The sequence below is a fragment of the Apteryx mantelli genome, chromosome 8 (genome assembly GCF_036417845.1).
Source record: "Apteryx mantelli isolate bAptMan1 chromosome 8, bAptMan1.hap1, whole genome shotgun sequence".
Taxonomy (NCBI): Eukaryota; Metazoa; Chordata; class Aves; order Apterygiformes; family Apterygidae; genus Apteryx; species Apteryx mantelli.
The window spans coordinates 22044798-22059887 of record NC_089985.1 but is presented as its reverse complement, the minus strand read 5'-3'; the positions used below and the strand labels follow the sequence as shown (position 1 = coordinate 22059887).

The following is a 15090-nucleotide window of genomic DNA, read 5'->3' as shown; positions in this document are numbered from 1 at the left end:
GGGTGGCTTTTTGCGAGGTTCCCTGCACTTGAATGAAGAGCACCATGCCAAATGATGCATACTTCCTGAAAAGGTTGTAACTATTGTTTCTAACGTGATTTGTTTTTTCCCCAGTGAGGCTGAGCCTGCTGTCAGAGAAGGGCTTTGGTCCGTCCCTCCCAGCTGAGCTATCGAGAGACTGGCATACCAGAAAATGGACAAACTTGCCCTGAGCATGATTTTACTCATTTTGGCTCAGCTCCATTAATGGATTAAACCATGGTTCATTAAGCAGTGGCTACTGTGGAAGTTACAGTACATTTTTGCAAAATCCTGCTGCTCAGACAGCAGCCCCACGCAGTGCATGCAGAGCTGTCAGCCGAGTTCGCGTGGGGTCCAGCGAGAGCTGGCATCACAAAACACCTGTGATCGCTGTTGTTTATCTCTTTCACCACTTGTTCTAAAACTAAAATTACTCAGTGAGAAAGGCTTAGCTCTTTTTTTTTTTTTTCCATTTGTTGTGTTTGTTCTTGAGTAGTGTTGCCCGTGATAAAGCAGCACTGGATTTGGCTTGTGTGTCTCGTCGAGGACGGAGGCTTTTCACGAGCATGAAGGACAGGTAGTCTGAGTCACCCCGAGGTAAACTGCAGCATCTCCGTGCCTCTGCAAGGCCCTTGTGTAATGCGGTGTGATGAACTGAATGTCTCGTGTGATACAGGAAATTATGCCCTTATCTTTAACCTTCTCAAAGCAGGAGCTTAAGCAGAGGCTCTTACAGAGCGGTGCGCGTGAGTGTTCGAGTGTGACTGTGCACGTGTGTGTGTGCACGCGGGGGCGGCTGACGGAGGCAGCTGGAACCGCAGGACTGAGCGAGAGGCTCCCTGGAGCGCCGGTGCCAGCACTGGGCGCAGGTGGCGAGCAAACGCCGGCCGTAGGAGCGCGGTCCTGGGCTGATGGTGCTGCAGCCCCCCTGCTCCCTGTGCGTCTCTTCCTCTCCCTGGGACAGATGAGCTCTGGGCACAACAGGATTTTCAGAACTAGGATTCTCAGGATCAGAAAAGTCTTGATTTTCTGAATCCTAATCTTAGTTAAAATAATTCTAGTGAAAAACTACTCTTTTAAAGTGCTATGCTGTGCATTGCAAAGGTGTTTGTGACCACCAAAATGATCACAAGAGGCTGTTGAAACCAGGAAAGAGCTGGGTGGCAGCTCAACACGCGAGATTGCGATGAAAGAAAAAAGGCGCTGAGCAGAGCGGGGCTCTGCCGTTCGGAGGGAGCGCTGCCGGCTGGCCGGGGTGAAAGGGGCCGCGAGACCCAGGCGCCGCTGCCCAAGGAAGCACCGCGGGAGCCGGTGACACCAGCGTGCCAGTGCTGCCCTCGAGGCAGCGACGGGGCGTCACTGGTGTGTGAAGTAGAGGAAACGCATTGCATCCAAAAGTCTTCTCTTTTTACACCTTAAACAAGGGATTAAATTAGTATGTACGTCATTTCTATGTATTTACCCTGAAATGTTACAGCAAAAATGTTCTGACCCAGGGAAGCTAGAGTACTCATTTTTCTTAAAAGCTTTTGTAGAGAAATAAAACTATAGCTTATTTCCTGCTGTATGCCTGAAGGACTTTACAACAGAGTTGAAATCTAAGCACAGAAAGAATTTACAGAAATAGGACCTCAATGCAGAATGATTCAAACTTAAACATGGGATACAGCTGCATTTTTCACTTCAAGCATTACTTTATTGATATGTCCAACGTTTCAGACCAGCAAAGAATGAAAAAATATGCAGGGAACTTTTTGGTCCATTGAAAAATGCCATTATGATGTCTTACCAGATTATTGAAACACATTCCAAGGCCTTATATGTTGCCTTGGAATGTCTTTTTCTTTTTATATCCATATCTTTTTCCCTATATATCTGTAGATCTATGTCTCTATATAGAGAAATGTATTTAGATATATCTTTATTGCAGGCAATATTCTGGGGAAAATAATATGAATAGCAGAACTATTGTAAATGGTACAAATCCATTAAGGAATGAGACTACTGAGAAACTGGTTTTGTGTTGAATTAAAGTTCACAAAACCTAAGGTTGCATCCAAATACAGAACTAACCTGGACTTCTGGATTTAACACCCACTGGACCTGTCATGTTTCACCTTAACAAGGCTCAACTCTGAAGGAAAGGAAGAAATGAAAATGTCAGTGTAATAAGGTGTACAATGCAGTAATTGGATCAAACTGAGAGATTTGTGGCCTTTAAGAGCAACAGAAGAGACCTATGAGAGGGCTGGCATAGGCAAATTGTTTGCTCTATTGAATTTTCTCAATACAATTTTTATCTTTCCTCAAAACAGGATGGGCAGAAAAGTCACTGTGAGCGGACTCTGGGAGCATTAAATATTTTACTTCCCAGCCTGGCAGGATATAGGTGGTCATGCCTTTGCCTGCAGGATGACCCTTCCATGCCTAGAAGCCTTATTGTGAAACTTTGGGAACCATCTTCAAGTTGCTTAGTGGCTGGAAGGAGGTTTGGGGGATCTGAATTTTGTAGTGAAATGCATACAGGAGGAGTTAGGTGACAGCCATATAGATTTAATCCTGGTAAGTCCAGAGCAGTTAGGTGCATCTAGCCTGCAGTGCAATGTATGCACTGACATGGATGTTTTCCAGCTCTTACCAAGAATTTATGCAGAATATCTCCAGGACATAATACAAGCCCATATCATAGTGCATATCCAAATTTAAATGACGATTATTTTTTCTGATGTGGCTTAAGACACCACTTTATCCATGATTTCAATTTGATTGAATTTCAGAATTAAACTTCATGGGTAAAAGTAGGACAAATTTACTGTATAAGCATAAGCATTTGGGGTAGACTGTTGTAATTCAGCCAAGACAGGATAATTTTTCCCCAGCTTAACTCCAGACCTCAGCCTGCTCTCACAGCAGTGCAGAGCAGATACAAGTCAGTTAAAATGTGGAAGATCAGTATCCTGTCCTGCTCGTTTAATCTTGTAGAGAAAATAACCTTAATTAAAGGTTTGAATTTGGCATTCACTTTTCTACTCTGAAGGTACTTGTGCAACTGCATCCCGACTCTCGCAACTTGTTCTGAGCACAAGTTGTACCCCACTTTTACAGCACAGCAGCCGAAGAGCTACAGGCTGGTCATGCAGGCTAAATCCCTTACTTTATTAGTACAGATTCCTTCAGGTTTTATATTTTCAAAGATATACCTCACATTTCAAAAAGAACAGAGGTAATCATATTTTGGAGTAGCAAAATAGTAGTTTAATAGTTATTTGCTAGTAAACTAGCTTTTAGTAGAAACATTGGTTTTATATTTGTTTATTAAGTCTGTGATGTTGTGGAAGGAAACTTGGGATTGGCCAAACTGCACCTATGCAGGGAATAAATCAAAAGCAGATTGCTAGGTGCTTTAATACTTATTTTGGAACAAGTATCTTGCAGTTCATAACAAGAAACATCCTCGTCAGTTTTTCCCCATGCCTATGGCAAAATTAAACCAACTCAGCTCTGTCGGGAGGCCTCTTGGACTTCTAACAGGACTAGCTATTACATTTGCGATTTCCTACTGGTAGTTTTATAGATTGCAGCAGTTTCTCCAGGATGTTTTGGACCTTGTTGCTCTAAGTACTTTAAACACATAACAGAAAAAAAGTCTCAAAGTGCTGCAGTGTCATTCATTTTTTTTATTCACAAACTAAACATAATATTTTCCACGGCATAAAAAATGACTAATCATTTCTAAAATTGCCATCAGCAAAATACTTGAATTCCCCAAATACTTTGTAATTAATTAAGTGATCCTCACACATTTTCTTCAGGGATCCTAAAGGTACTATTGCTTAAGCTCAGTTTCCTAAGGAAACTAGATCTATGCCCTCATGCCATGGATCTGTTAACCCACTGCTTTCCCTCGCTTTGAACCCATCAACCATGCCAGCCAATTGCAAATCAATCTGACAGTACAGGTGCTTCAAGGACATCAGATTGCTGCCAGCTCTGTGGCTGCAGGTGGTGCCATCATGTTGGGACGGATCCTGTGTCACCTGGCCCCAGAGGATCCCAAGGGGAGCGGCGCGGTCGGATGCTGCTGGATCCCAGCGTGAGACGTCAGCTAAACTGCACTTGTTCCCACAGTGCCATGCTGGCTTGCTCATGCAAGAAAGCCTGTTTACCAAAAAAAAGCTTAGTGACTGCCAGAGCAATAGACCGTGTCGGCATGGCTATCATTCGGTGTTTGCAGCTCCTGACTATGTGTCTGTTTAGACATCTATCAAAACAGAGTTTGGCCTGGAAGGCTTTCTCCCGGGAAGTGTTCGGGCATACTCATTCTTCTGAGATGTCTTCTCAGGTGACTCATGATATGTTTGTCATACACAGTATTTCAATGACTTCTTTTTTAATTCTTTTTGTCGAGAATGAGTGCATTATAACAACATCATCACTTGGAAATGTCTGGAAAGGACAGCTTGTTTAAATAAGGCCTTCTATAAGCTCTAGGTTTTTATAAATGTTTCAGTTCAGTTGTGATTTTTTTTGGAAATCAGATGCAGCGACACTATGCCCAATGCATAAGTAGCTAAGTAGAACAGTGCTCTTTTATGGCATAGTTTATTATTCAGAAATAGCCATATTGGTCCAGAACAAGATATCCTGATAAAACTGTTGTGACACTAGCTGTAGTAGGGTATAACTTCCTTGCCTAGATGTGACATGAGTAAAATGAACAAACTTTTCTTGTATATGAAATTTATGTATGTTGTAACTTGTAGGAGTGTCTGTGTGGAAGGGCAATCTGGATGCAAATCTCCACGCTATTTTATGCTAGTGTTGTATTACTCCTGTACTTTCCCAACCATCATTTTAAAAGGTTTTTAACAATTAAAAAATCCCAAGAATCTCCCTTAAAAGAAAAAGTGTATAATCTTACAGCATGGACCTTCCCTGAGAGAATACCTGGACTGAAGCTCCATTAGTTTTCATTGCGCTCCTCAGCCCTGATGTTCAATGTTATGAGCAGAAGGCATGGCGCTTTGCCCCTCCAGCGTTCCTCGTATTGCTCCTGCCTCGCCGCCTTTTCAGAAGCATGTCTTTTACATGTAGGTAGGGACATCGTGCCATCTGTTGGGGATATTCACGCATCCAAGCCATATCCCTGCAATGCTACTAGACAATGTAAGAACTGGATTACCAGAGTGTTGCAACTTCTATTTGCATTTCACACATTTAGCTTTGCTTCACACATTTCTCTCTCTCAGACATGATAAAGGGAGGAAGCGCTCTATTCTGTGTCGGTGCGGATGGATGGTGCCCCTCGAAGAATATGCATTTGAAGCAATATGTTCCACATCACTGACGTAAGCTAAGATGCTGTTAAGGCCTGGGCAGGTTTGTTTTCCTATTCAGCACTGGTGAGCGGGGGTACTCAGGGACTCGGTGTCCTTGAATTTAAAGAAGATTGAAACATCGCATTGTTAAGAATGAAGGGAACAGGGATGGGAATAGAACGAGGCTGAGACAGAGGGTAAACACTTGATTGCAAGAGCTGAATGGGCTTGGCCTACATTTCGAATCTCACCACCATCTCTCTTATTTCTCTGCATTTGTATTCTCTGACTTTGTCATCAGTTCCAGGTTTGCTCCCCTAGTTTCTCCCACATTTTTCTTCAAGTCTGCAATGCTGACTGTGCATCTTAGGGGAAGGATAATCCATGCCCAGGCATTTAGGAATGAGGGATGCCAGAGCAGCCACGTACATGAGACAGTTTCTCCCTGTCTGTGTTTTGTCTTTTTCAGATTGAAAATTGTCCACATGAGATTCACTTGGTCGTCTCTAAACCCATCACTCTGTACTGCTTGGCAGGGCTCTGAAGCTCGGGCTGCAGATACCTTTCTGGATTCCTTATAGCGAACTTTTATCGCAGCAAGCCCTGTCCTCTCTCCTGCCCCCTCCCTGCAGCCGAGTCCATCCTTCCCTCCATCTTTCTCTCGCCACCTGCAGAAGAAGTCCAGGTGGTAAATGCTAATCGGTAAGCTCATGCGTTCCCTGTCATGGCTGCTTCTTTTATTATTGTTTATTTACTGATTAAGTTGAAACAGCTAATAAGCAAGAAGTGAATGAGGGGGGCGACACCTGCAAAGAAAGCCACAGTAGATCTTATTGTAATGGTGTTAAAGATCCAGATTTTTCAAATCTGTCACTGGAGACTGGGAAATATATAAAATCATAGTTCAAGTTAAGCTAGGAAAAGAAAAATACTGGACTTTTTTACTGGTATTTGACAGCAATAACCAATTTTTAATTCAGTGGAGATCTCTTAGTTCCTTGATGAAGCTGACTAAAAAATAAATGCTGACAAATTTAATCCAATGCATTTTAAATAGAGAAAATAACTTTCTGACATATTCACGGTGCTTGCTAAATGATTTACTTCTGCTAAAAAGTCTCTAGAACTGCAAATTATGGTTGGATTTACAGATGCTTGAAGAGACTTTTGAACCTGATCTTCTGTACATTCGATGGATGACTAGAACAGCAAACAATAGTGACTTTTTCATCCTTTTGTTCTTTACATACGAACCAAAACATTTTTTTTTTTGTCAATTTATTCAATACCTTATAATTGACCCTCAAGGTATCTGCTAGATACATCCTTGAGAACAATCATTGGCATCTTATGAATTTATAAACTAAGATATGCTGCTGTGAGATGCATACAAATGCATAAAATATAGATGGTAAAGAACATGAAATATGATGGTACAAACCTAACTTTGATCTCTCTGCTCTCTGGAAATAAAAGCATGGGCCCAAAGCATCTTTACGTTTCTATCACCAAGCTCTATAGCATGGGTTTACAGCTAATCTTCTGTTAGTCCCTTGTAATGCCTATACATATTTTACTGGTAATGACAGCCACAACAGCCCTTGCTATTTGGCAGCACTACGTGCAGGATTTTGAGAAAGATCACAAATAGCTCAGTATAGAAATGAATACACCAAGCCCCTCCTGATTTTCATTTTGTATATATAGCAGAGACGGAAGGTGCCTCAGTGGATGGATGGGATTTGGTCTTTGGGTTGAGTGTCTGGCCACGCTTGCTCTCGGGACGTACCCTCCCTGCGGCAGCTTGGAGGTGTTCAGGTCGGCACCGAGCAGCAGGAGGATGAGCACGCCTGAGGCCTGGATTGGCGTACGCGAGCCATCACCACCTCCTCCGCACCCTCAGAAGGAGACCACAGTCCAGTATGTGACATTTCCTACTATGGCCTTTAATGCTCACGCATAACTTTTCTCAAGGAGGGGAGAGGGATTGAGAAAGCTGGTTTAAAACGCCATGAGGACGACCGGATGATTAAATACGTGTAAAGATCTTGCTAATCAAATGACTGGAGACACAAAGAAAAACGGGTGTGTTGCACATGCAGGATTGGGGCCACCACGCCTGGGACTAGTCCTGGGCGAGACGCTGCCCCGCAGCGGGGAGAGCAGAGCCCCGGAGCAGAGGGCTTGTTGGCTGGCGCGAGTGTCCGGCGCTGCACAGCAGCGGCTGCGGCATTGCGCGCACTGAACACATCGCGCGACTGGGCTCCTTAGGCAGCGCTCCGGCTTGCGTGCGTCCTGACTGCACGTGCTATAGGGTGTAATATCAGATAGTGTGTTAAATCCACTAGCCATTTGTCAATACAGAGAATACGTAAAAACTGGGCAGTGTTCAGTAAGAGACTAGAACTGGGTTAGGAAGCAACAAGGTTTTCCTTGTAGGTTTTCTGTAGGCAGCACTAGAAATACCAGATCTAAAGATCAGATACAGTCCTGGAGGAACAAGAATTTTCCATCCTTGCATTGCTTTGCAAGACGGCCTTTCACAGATCTCAGCCTTGTTTCGTTGCACGTTTATTACTTTTGCGACTGAATTCTCAGTTAACCATGAAATAATGTAGGGAAAACTGCATTGGTAAGCAGACTTACTAAATTCATAATTAAGGTATTTTCAAATCTTGTGGCTAGAAAATAACTTATTATTTTAATAACAGATTATGCTGTCTGCAGAAACAGCAAATGGTACAGAAGGCAGCTGCTAATTTTGTGGAGTATCTATGAAATTAGTCCTGGTGCCTGGTATGGCATGAGGACGCAGTCCAGCCCGTGGCGAGGGGCGGTGGGGACCTCGGGCCTGTGGTGGAATACGTTTAATCATATCCCCCCTTAATTGTGTCAAAGGATATCTTTTTAAGCACAAACAGGCAGTAAGTGTGTTAGAAGGTCCCTGGAGGAGATCAGTGGCAATATCAAACGTCCCCCTGGTTCTCCGCGGTGCAGATGCTGGGGGAAGCCCTCCTGTTACGTTATGGGGCCACTGCCCACAAACAGGGAGCAGAGCTGGGCAAGAAACAGGCACAGGAAGGGTTTTTGCAGGAAAAGGTTGTTTTGATGAAACAAACAAAAAAAAATTTCAGCATTTGCATTATATAATGATCCCAGTAGCAGATGCAGTGGTCCACAGCTGAACTGGCAGCACCTGATGTAAAATGATTGAAAAAGTAAGATTCAGAACAAAAATCTGAAATTCTGATTCAAATCAGTTTGGCAATTTTTTCCAGATTTCTCTTTTTTGTTTTATTTTGTTTTGTTTTTGGAGGAAAACATTTTTTTTTACTGGAACAAGTGCAAACCTCCAGCAGTAAAAATGTCCTGTAATTCTTTTTTTTTGCAACAGTGACCATACGACAGTGTATTCCAGTTAAGAGTAAACCCAAATGGAGCCCAAGCCCAATGCGACACCCAAGAGTGTGTTGGAAAACCCCCACTTTCTTCCCGGAGCTGTACTGGGCGCCGGACTCCAGCAGGATTTCCGGCTCCTCGGGCTGGAGGTGTATGCACTGCGTACGTGCGCGCGTCCCCGAGCGTGTGCGAGCGTGCACGTCCCCGCGGCGGCCCTGCCGGACGCAGGTGCCGGGCACAGCGCTTGCGAGGGGAGCGTGGCGGGGCGGCGGAGGGCTGCCGGCGGCTGGGGCTGCCGGTGAGCAGCGGCGCTGCCTCCGCGCCTTGCCCAGCGCCCTTCGCTGCAGGCCCAGGGCGCGACGGCGGTGCGTGGCGGTGTTGTGGCTATGCTATGGTGGTGCCGTGGCGGTGCTGCAAGAAAGACCTGATCTGCTGGTGCTTTCATGCCAACTCAGTATTATGCAGCCAGTCTGTCCCAGCGGTCCCCGCTGTGAACGTGCCTCCCTTGAGCCTCAAGTCGCTGCTGCGGTGATGCTGAACACACAGAGAAGGGAGAATTAGCTACGTTTTAGCAAACAGCATTTATATTTCTGCCCTGCAGCTTGCTGCTTTTGGACCCTTTATTTCCTTGGCCACATCTCACTACCATCCATCAGTTTTTTGATATTCAAAATCTAAAGCACCTTTGGTGATCTTTTCAATCAAACGCTAAACAGTTATTCTACTTTCAGTAATTAGTCTTTTAACACATTTAAATTCTGTTTTCAGCAGAAGAAAAATACGACCTTAAAGTGTTTAAAGCCAACCTACTCCTTTTTTTTCTGTTGCTTTTCACTAATCGCATGCACTTCAGCTATGTCTGTAGTGCCAGACTAAAATTATGTTGCTTAAACTTGATAAAAAGTATTGCATCAAGCAAAACAAAAAAAAAAAAAGAGGAAATTAGGACAGACAAAAAGAAAGCAAAGAAAATACTCATGGTATACCTGAAATGCTTTTCTGTCCCATTTCATATTATGCAATGTGCAAAAGTATCCAATTTCATAAACGGACTCAGAACAAACTACAAGCAAGAGAACACGCATAAAAGCAGACACAAAACTGTTAATAGACCCAAATTAAGTAAGTAAACTTCTTGCCAGCCCTCCCCACCTGCCCCCAGGACGTTGCAGAGCTGAGAACTGAGCAAACAACTGCGTTGCTCGGCGGATGTGCGTGCAGCACACGTCAGCCACACGGGGGGAGACACAAAGTCCCCTGGAGATTTTTAGGGCTGGAGAGGCCCTGTCGGGGGTCACCTGTTTGATGCCAGCGGCGTGCAGGTCCCAGGGCCCTGCTCAGCCCTTCCCATGCTGGGGCCAGCGACTGGCGGACGGTGTTTGCTTGAACTGTACCAAAAATACAGACGAGCATCAAGGACTAGGTAGGGCAGTTTGTGTATTAAATTGTCTCAGTGCAAATTGAGAGCGAGTGCATGAAGAGGAAGATTGGTATTTGCTATATTTCTCTTTCTCAGAAACCCTATTAGTGATCTCCCACTTCAGCACTTCGCTTTTGGTTAGTCCCCGTTCTCCAAATGCCATTTTGTCACAGAGGGAACATCAGCCCAGAAATAATTAGTGTGGCAATTTGGCACTCTGCAAATTACATCGAGCAGTTGCATGCAAAATTGTCTGTAGAAATCATCTGGCTCTTACCAAGAGTTAGTTTAATAATGGAACTTGCTTCGTTACTACTGCTGTTATGCTGAAGTCTCTGGTTAAGATTTTCCCCCCCCCCTGTCACTGATGGAAACATCTTTTAGCAAAAAGGAGAGAAATTAAACCTTTTCTTACCACACTCCTTGCTTTGGAATGAGGAGTCCTGACTTAATGTCTGTTCAAAATACACATGTTCACTGGTATTTACTCTCCAGGGAGAGACCCACCCACGTACTGTATTTCATAGACCTAGCAGACTATTGGAGCTCTTCCTCTTACAATTAGTTAACTATTAATTGGTGCAGGGGCTTCAGTGAGATCTCCCACATCTGAGGTGTTTGCTGAACTATGGTTTCTCCTGGTGCGGAGGAGCAAAGGCACCAGGAAAGACTAAAAGCCCCTCCTCCCCTGAACATGAGACAGCTCCTTATCCAAATAAGATAAGTTGCCCTCAACTTGAATCTGGATCATCTCCAGCCTTAATGAATCATCTCAGGACACTTATCATAGAAATGTGGATTATACTGTTCTTTCTGCCAACAGCCCCATCTTGGACCTGAGAAAGCATCTTCAGTAAAATCAGGTTTTGCCTGAGCGGATACAGGCCCCTGAAAAAGGTCCAATTCAGTGTATCAGCATTGTCCAGCCAGCACTATTTTGCCCAGCTTCCAACCACTTTACCAAGTGACCTAGCAATCAGCCTTTCCTCTGGCAGCAGGAGGTTTTGCATCAGACTTTGTAGATGGGATTTTAAGAGATGGAATAATAGATAACGGCCAGACTACCATCAGAGGGAAATATAGCATTCGTATAATACGGACACTACAGGATCGCTGGAGCTTCTTTAAAAACGGATCCAAAGACAATGTGTGCAGCAGTGTGGGACTTCTGGAAAAAGAAACCAGACAGAGAGTTACAGAAAAGCAAACAAACAACAAGAAATGGGGTAGTTTGTGTGTGTTTAGATGCACACACACACACATTATTAGCAAATGCCAGGCAATGCCGTTTAGCTTGGGCACCTTTCCTGGCCTTACCTTGCAGCTCAGCTGATGTGAGGTAGAGTGTACCTGTGACTAAGCCACCAGTGACACAGATGATAACTTTTTTTTTTTTGAACATGTGCAAAAATTCACACATTGTGAATGTCTTCACATGCCAGGTTGTCTACTTGTGTATTGTTTGACCACTGCTTAGATTTCATGTGTTACTTCTTTCCCACAGATTAAAAGAAATGAAAAGTCTGCTGTCACGCCAGTTGTCGGCACCGGGAGCTGGCCCGGAGGGATGGAGGAAGGTGTGATTTTTACCGTCCGTTTATTTCTCGGTGCCAGTGCCTGCCTGAACTGCAGTGTGATTGCCCAAACACCTGATGCTTATGCATCGGGGCACCTTATGCTGCCTGTAATGGTCCTAAGTTATGAGCACTCATGGCATGGGGGCTGCTCTAATTGTAATACTTTACTTCTGGCAGCCTTCAACTCCCACCAGATTAGTAGCTCCTATAATGCTTGTGACTGCCAAATTAGGCCATCTGTAAACACTAAAACTTGCAAGCTCTTACCAAATTCATGGCAGTCATGCCTGGGAAATAAGTTGCATCTTTTCAGCTGCCTGCCGGGGAAACGCTCAGATGGCCGGCGTGCGCCTCGTCCCCGCCTGGGGCGTCCTGCGCCGTCCCAGGCAGCGCCGTGTCCGCCGGCCGCTCTGCTCCTTGGTGCTACAGCCTTGGCACGCCACCGGACACTTGGGCCTAGCCTTTCTGTAAACGTGTTTTGGCAAATGCTGTAAAGAAGTTGTTTGACAACCCAGTTGTTTGAACCCAAAAGGCTGAAGCAGAAGTGACAGAGTAGCTTCACCACTCTATTACTGCCGGCTTATTATGTTTGTTCAACATACGTTGTTATTGAATTAAAATGATAATTTTTAATTACCACGTGCCAGCACGTGCAAGGTGAAGAAGGGTGTGCCGGGTGGCGCAGCAAGGGCGCCAGGCTGGCTCGTGCGCTGGCCCGGCGATATCCGCCCGTAACTGCAGCGCGGCGGCCGGCAGGAGCACCCGGGCGCTCGCCCGCCTGCGCCCGCTCCCTGGCTGCCTCCGGCACGCGTGGGTCGCAGCGCCACGCGGACAGGCTCGGGACGAGGAGCCCGCTCCAAGCGCCACCAATGTGCCTGTCGTTTCCCCATCCCATCTCGAGGTGTCCGACGCCGGCGTGGAGACGGGAGCTATTCTCTTCAGAGCAACGAAGAGCAGAGATGGCCTGTATCATCAGCCCTCCCAAAATACGCCGTGCTAAAGCAGTGTGCTTCTGAACCAACAGCAAGGAAGTCGTGTGCAAGCGGAGGCATTTTGCACTGGAGCGGAAGCAACGGAAGGCCTGAGAGGCCATGGAAACACGCGGGACGCGAGCCGTGGGGCAGCGCAGGCTGCGGCTCGCTGGGCGCGTAGGCAGGAAAACACCTGCCTGGGCCTGAGGCGAGGCGGGAACCGGGGGGCCCCGCTCCTCCCGCGAGGGCACGTTTTGAGGCTCTTCATTCCCTGTGTCCTCGGAGCAGCAAAGCACCTCGCACCTCTGCCCTGGTGCAGGTTACAGGCCCCGGTGCCGTTTGGCTCTAATGATGTCACCTTGCACTCCCTTCATCTTGACCAGAGAAACAGCTCGGCTGGTGCTGATGGCGGTAAAAGTACGTGTCTGTATGTAAAGACATCGCACTGAGGGATTATTTTCCCAAGCTGCTATTTGAATTGAGAGACCAGCACAGATTTCCTACGTGCCTACATGTGGACATGGACTAGGCCTTGGAGAGGAGCAGCTCTGCCAGCCTGGTGGTTGAAGGGCAGGTAAATCATCTCAGTGTTGGACGGGGTCCCCCCCCTCCATAGCATGGCTGCAGCATCCCATGTTTTTGATGGTTGATTGCTGAAGCAAATAAATAAACAAAAAGAAAAAGCAGTACTACAGATGTCTCTTCCTGTGGAACTTAGGAGCATATCCATCTGTAACTTTTTTTCTCTTTCACAGATGATAGGCTTTAAGCTATATTTGTTATAGACCAATGTGTTCAGAGATGATAGCTTTTTATCAGTCTCTCAAATGACTTCCTTACAAACAGAAATTCAACAATGAGTAGTAATTAACATCTGTCTAGAATTGTATATGAAATGTGCAATATATAAAGCATATATATATATATATATCTACACATATGTACAAACACACATATATTGCAGATGGGTACCTTTCTAAGGCATTGTTTGTATGCCTAAGGTTTTACCCAAGAAAATGCTGTTTCAGTTTAAGTAATAGGAAGTCATGCTCTTTCTGTTATAATACAGACATTTCCAACCTATTTATTTTTAGTTCTGTCTGGCTAGTTCAGCATGTGGTAACACTTTCCCTTCTCTTCTTATGATGCTAATTTTATTCTGATGCCCCAAGTCTTTCTGGCAACAGGTCCACCTCTTGTTTCATCTGCGGCGATGTCTATTAGAAAGCTACAACACACTACGACTAATACCAGGGTATACGAGAGTGCGTGCCGCTATCCGAGTACGAAATCAAGGACTGCTGCTAAGCCACAGGCATCGCCGTATGCCACCCCTGCCTCGCCGGAGCAATCCCACGGGCTGCGAAATGGCTTTCCCTTGCCTTGGCTGCCGCTGCTCTGCGACAGGCACCGTGGGGTGCGTCCAGGCGCCTGGCTGGCGCCCGGGGAGCGGGGCAGTGCCGGGAGGCGCGGGGAGGCACCTCGGCGCTGCCCTCGCAGCGCGTCCCGCTCGCCCCGCTCGGCGCTGGGCCGCAGCACGGGCTGCTGCGCCGCGTAGCAGCCGTCGGCCGCTGCGGGTGCCGTCGGGGCAGCCAATATTAGCCACGATCCTTTCTTATGCGCATCGTTCGGTTTTACAAAGCATGTTTCACAGCCAACACAGACTCGTTTGGGTATTTGGCTTGGGAGCCACCAGCGTTACCGGAATTATACAAGCTGCGCACGAGATGGTGAGATGATATCCGATTTGGTATGGACGTAGCTTATCGTTCGAGTGCTAATCAACCTGGGAATGGCCCTCGGGAGGGAGGTAAGCAGGTTTTTAACCTTCATGTTGCAGAACGTACAAGGAGGTTAAAAGAGGTTAAGGGTTTGCTTTGCGCAGGGCCGCAGCAGCAGCAGATGCCGATGGCAGGCGAGGACACGCTGCCGCTCTGAAAGTCAGCGACTTCTCCTCTGCCCCAAAAGCAAGGGGGGGTGGCCGGGGGGGGGGGGGGGTCGCCATGGGGTCCAGCCAGCCTCTGCACCGTGGCAGGCCAGAGAGGAAGGGACAGCAAGGCCCCAGCTTGGTTTGAAAGTCTGCATTTTAAATGCAATTATTTTTCCTCATATTCGGACAAGAGGAGCTCCAATTAATTGCAGTTGAGGGTCCCCCAGAATGAAAATCACTTGACCCTATTGAATATCTGAAGTACATGATGATTGCCATTTTTAAAGCATGCCAAGTTCTAGTAAAGGATAGACAAGAGTGGTTAGAGTTGAGAAAAGTATAGTCATGTCTGTTAAATATTGTACCAGTATTAACCCCCGCATGGGGAAAAACCTCCTGACATATTTAGATGCAATGGTTTGAAGGCACAAGCTCTTTGCTCATCGTTAAAGGA

The 15090-nt window shown here is 46.0% G+C and overlaps 1 long non-coding RNA gene across 1 annotated transcript; it reads right to left on the bottom strand.

The window, feature by feature from the left end:
• Positions 1-8888: 8888 nt before the first annotated feature.
• Positions 8889-12420, bottom strand: LOC136992505 (uncharacterized). Its single transcript, XR_010884792.1, has 3 exons — positions 12373-12420; positions 10037-10126; positions 8889-9272 (listed from the first exon to the last, which is right to left on the bottom strand). It is a non-coding gene; the product is annotated as an uncharacterized lncRNA (long non-coding RNA).
• Between the last annotated feature and the right edge of the window lie 2670 nt (positions 12421-15090).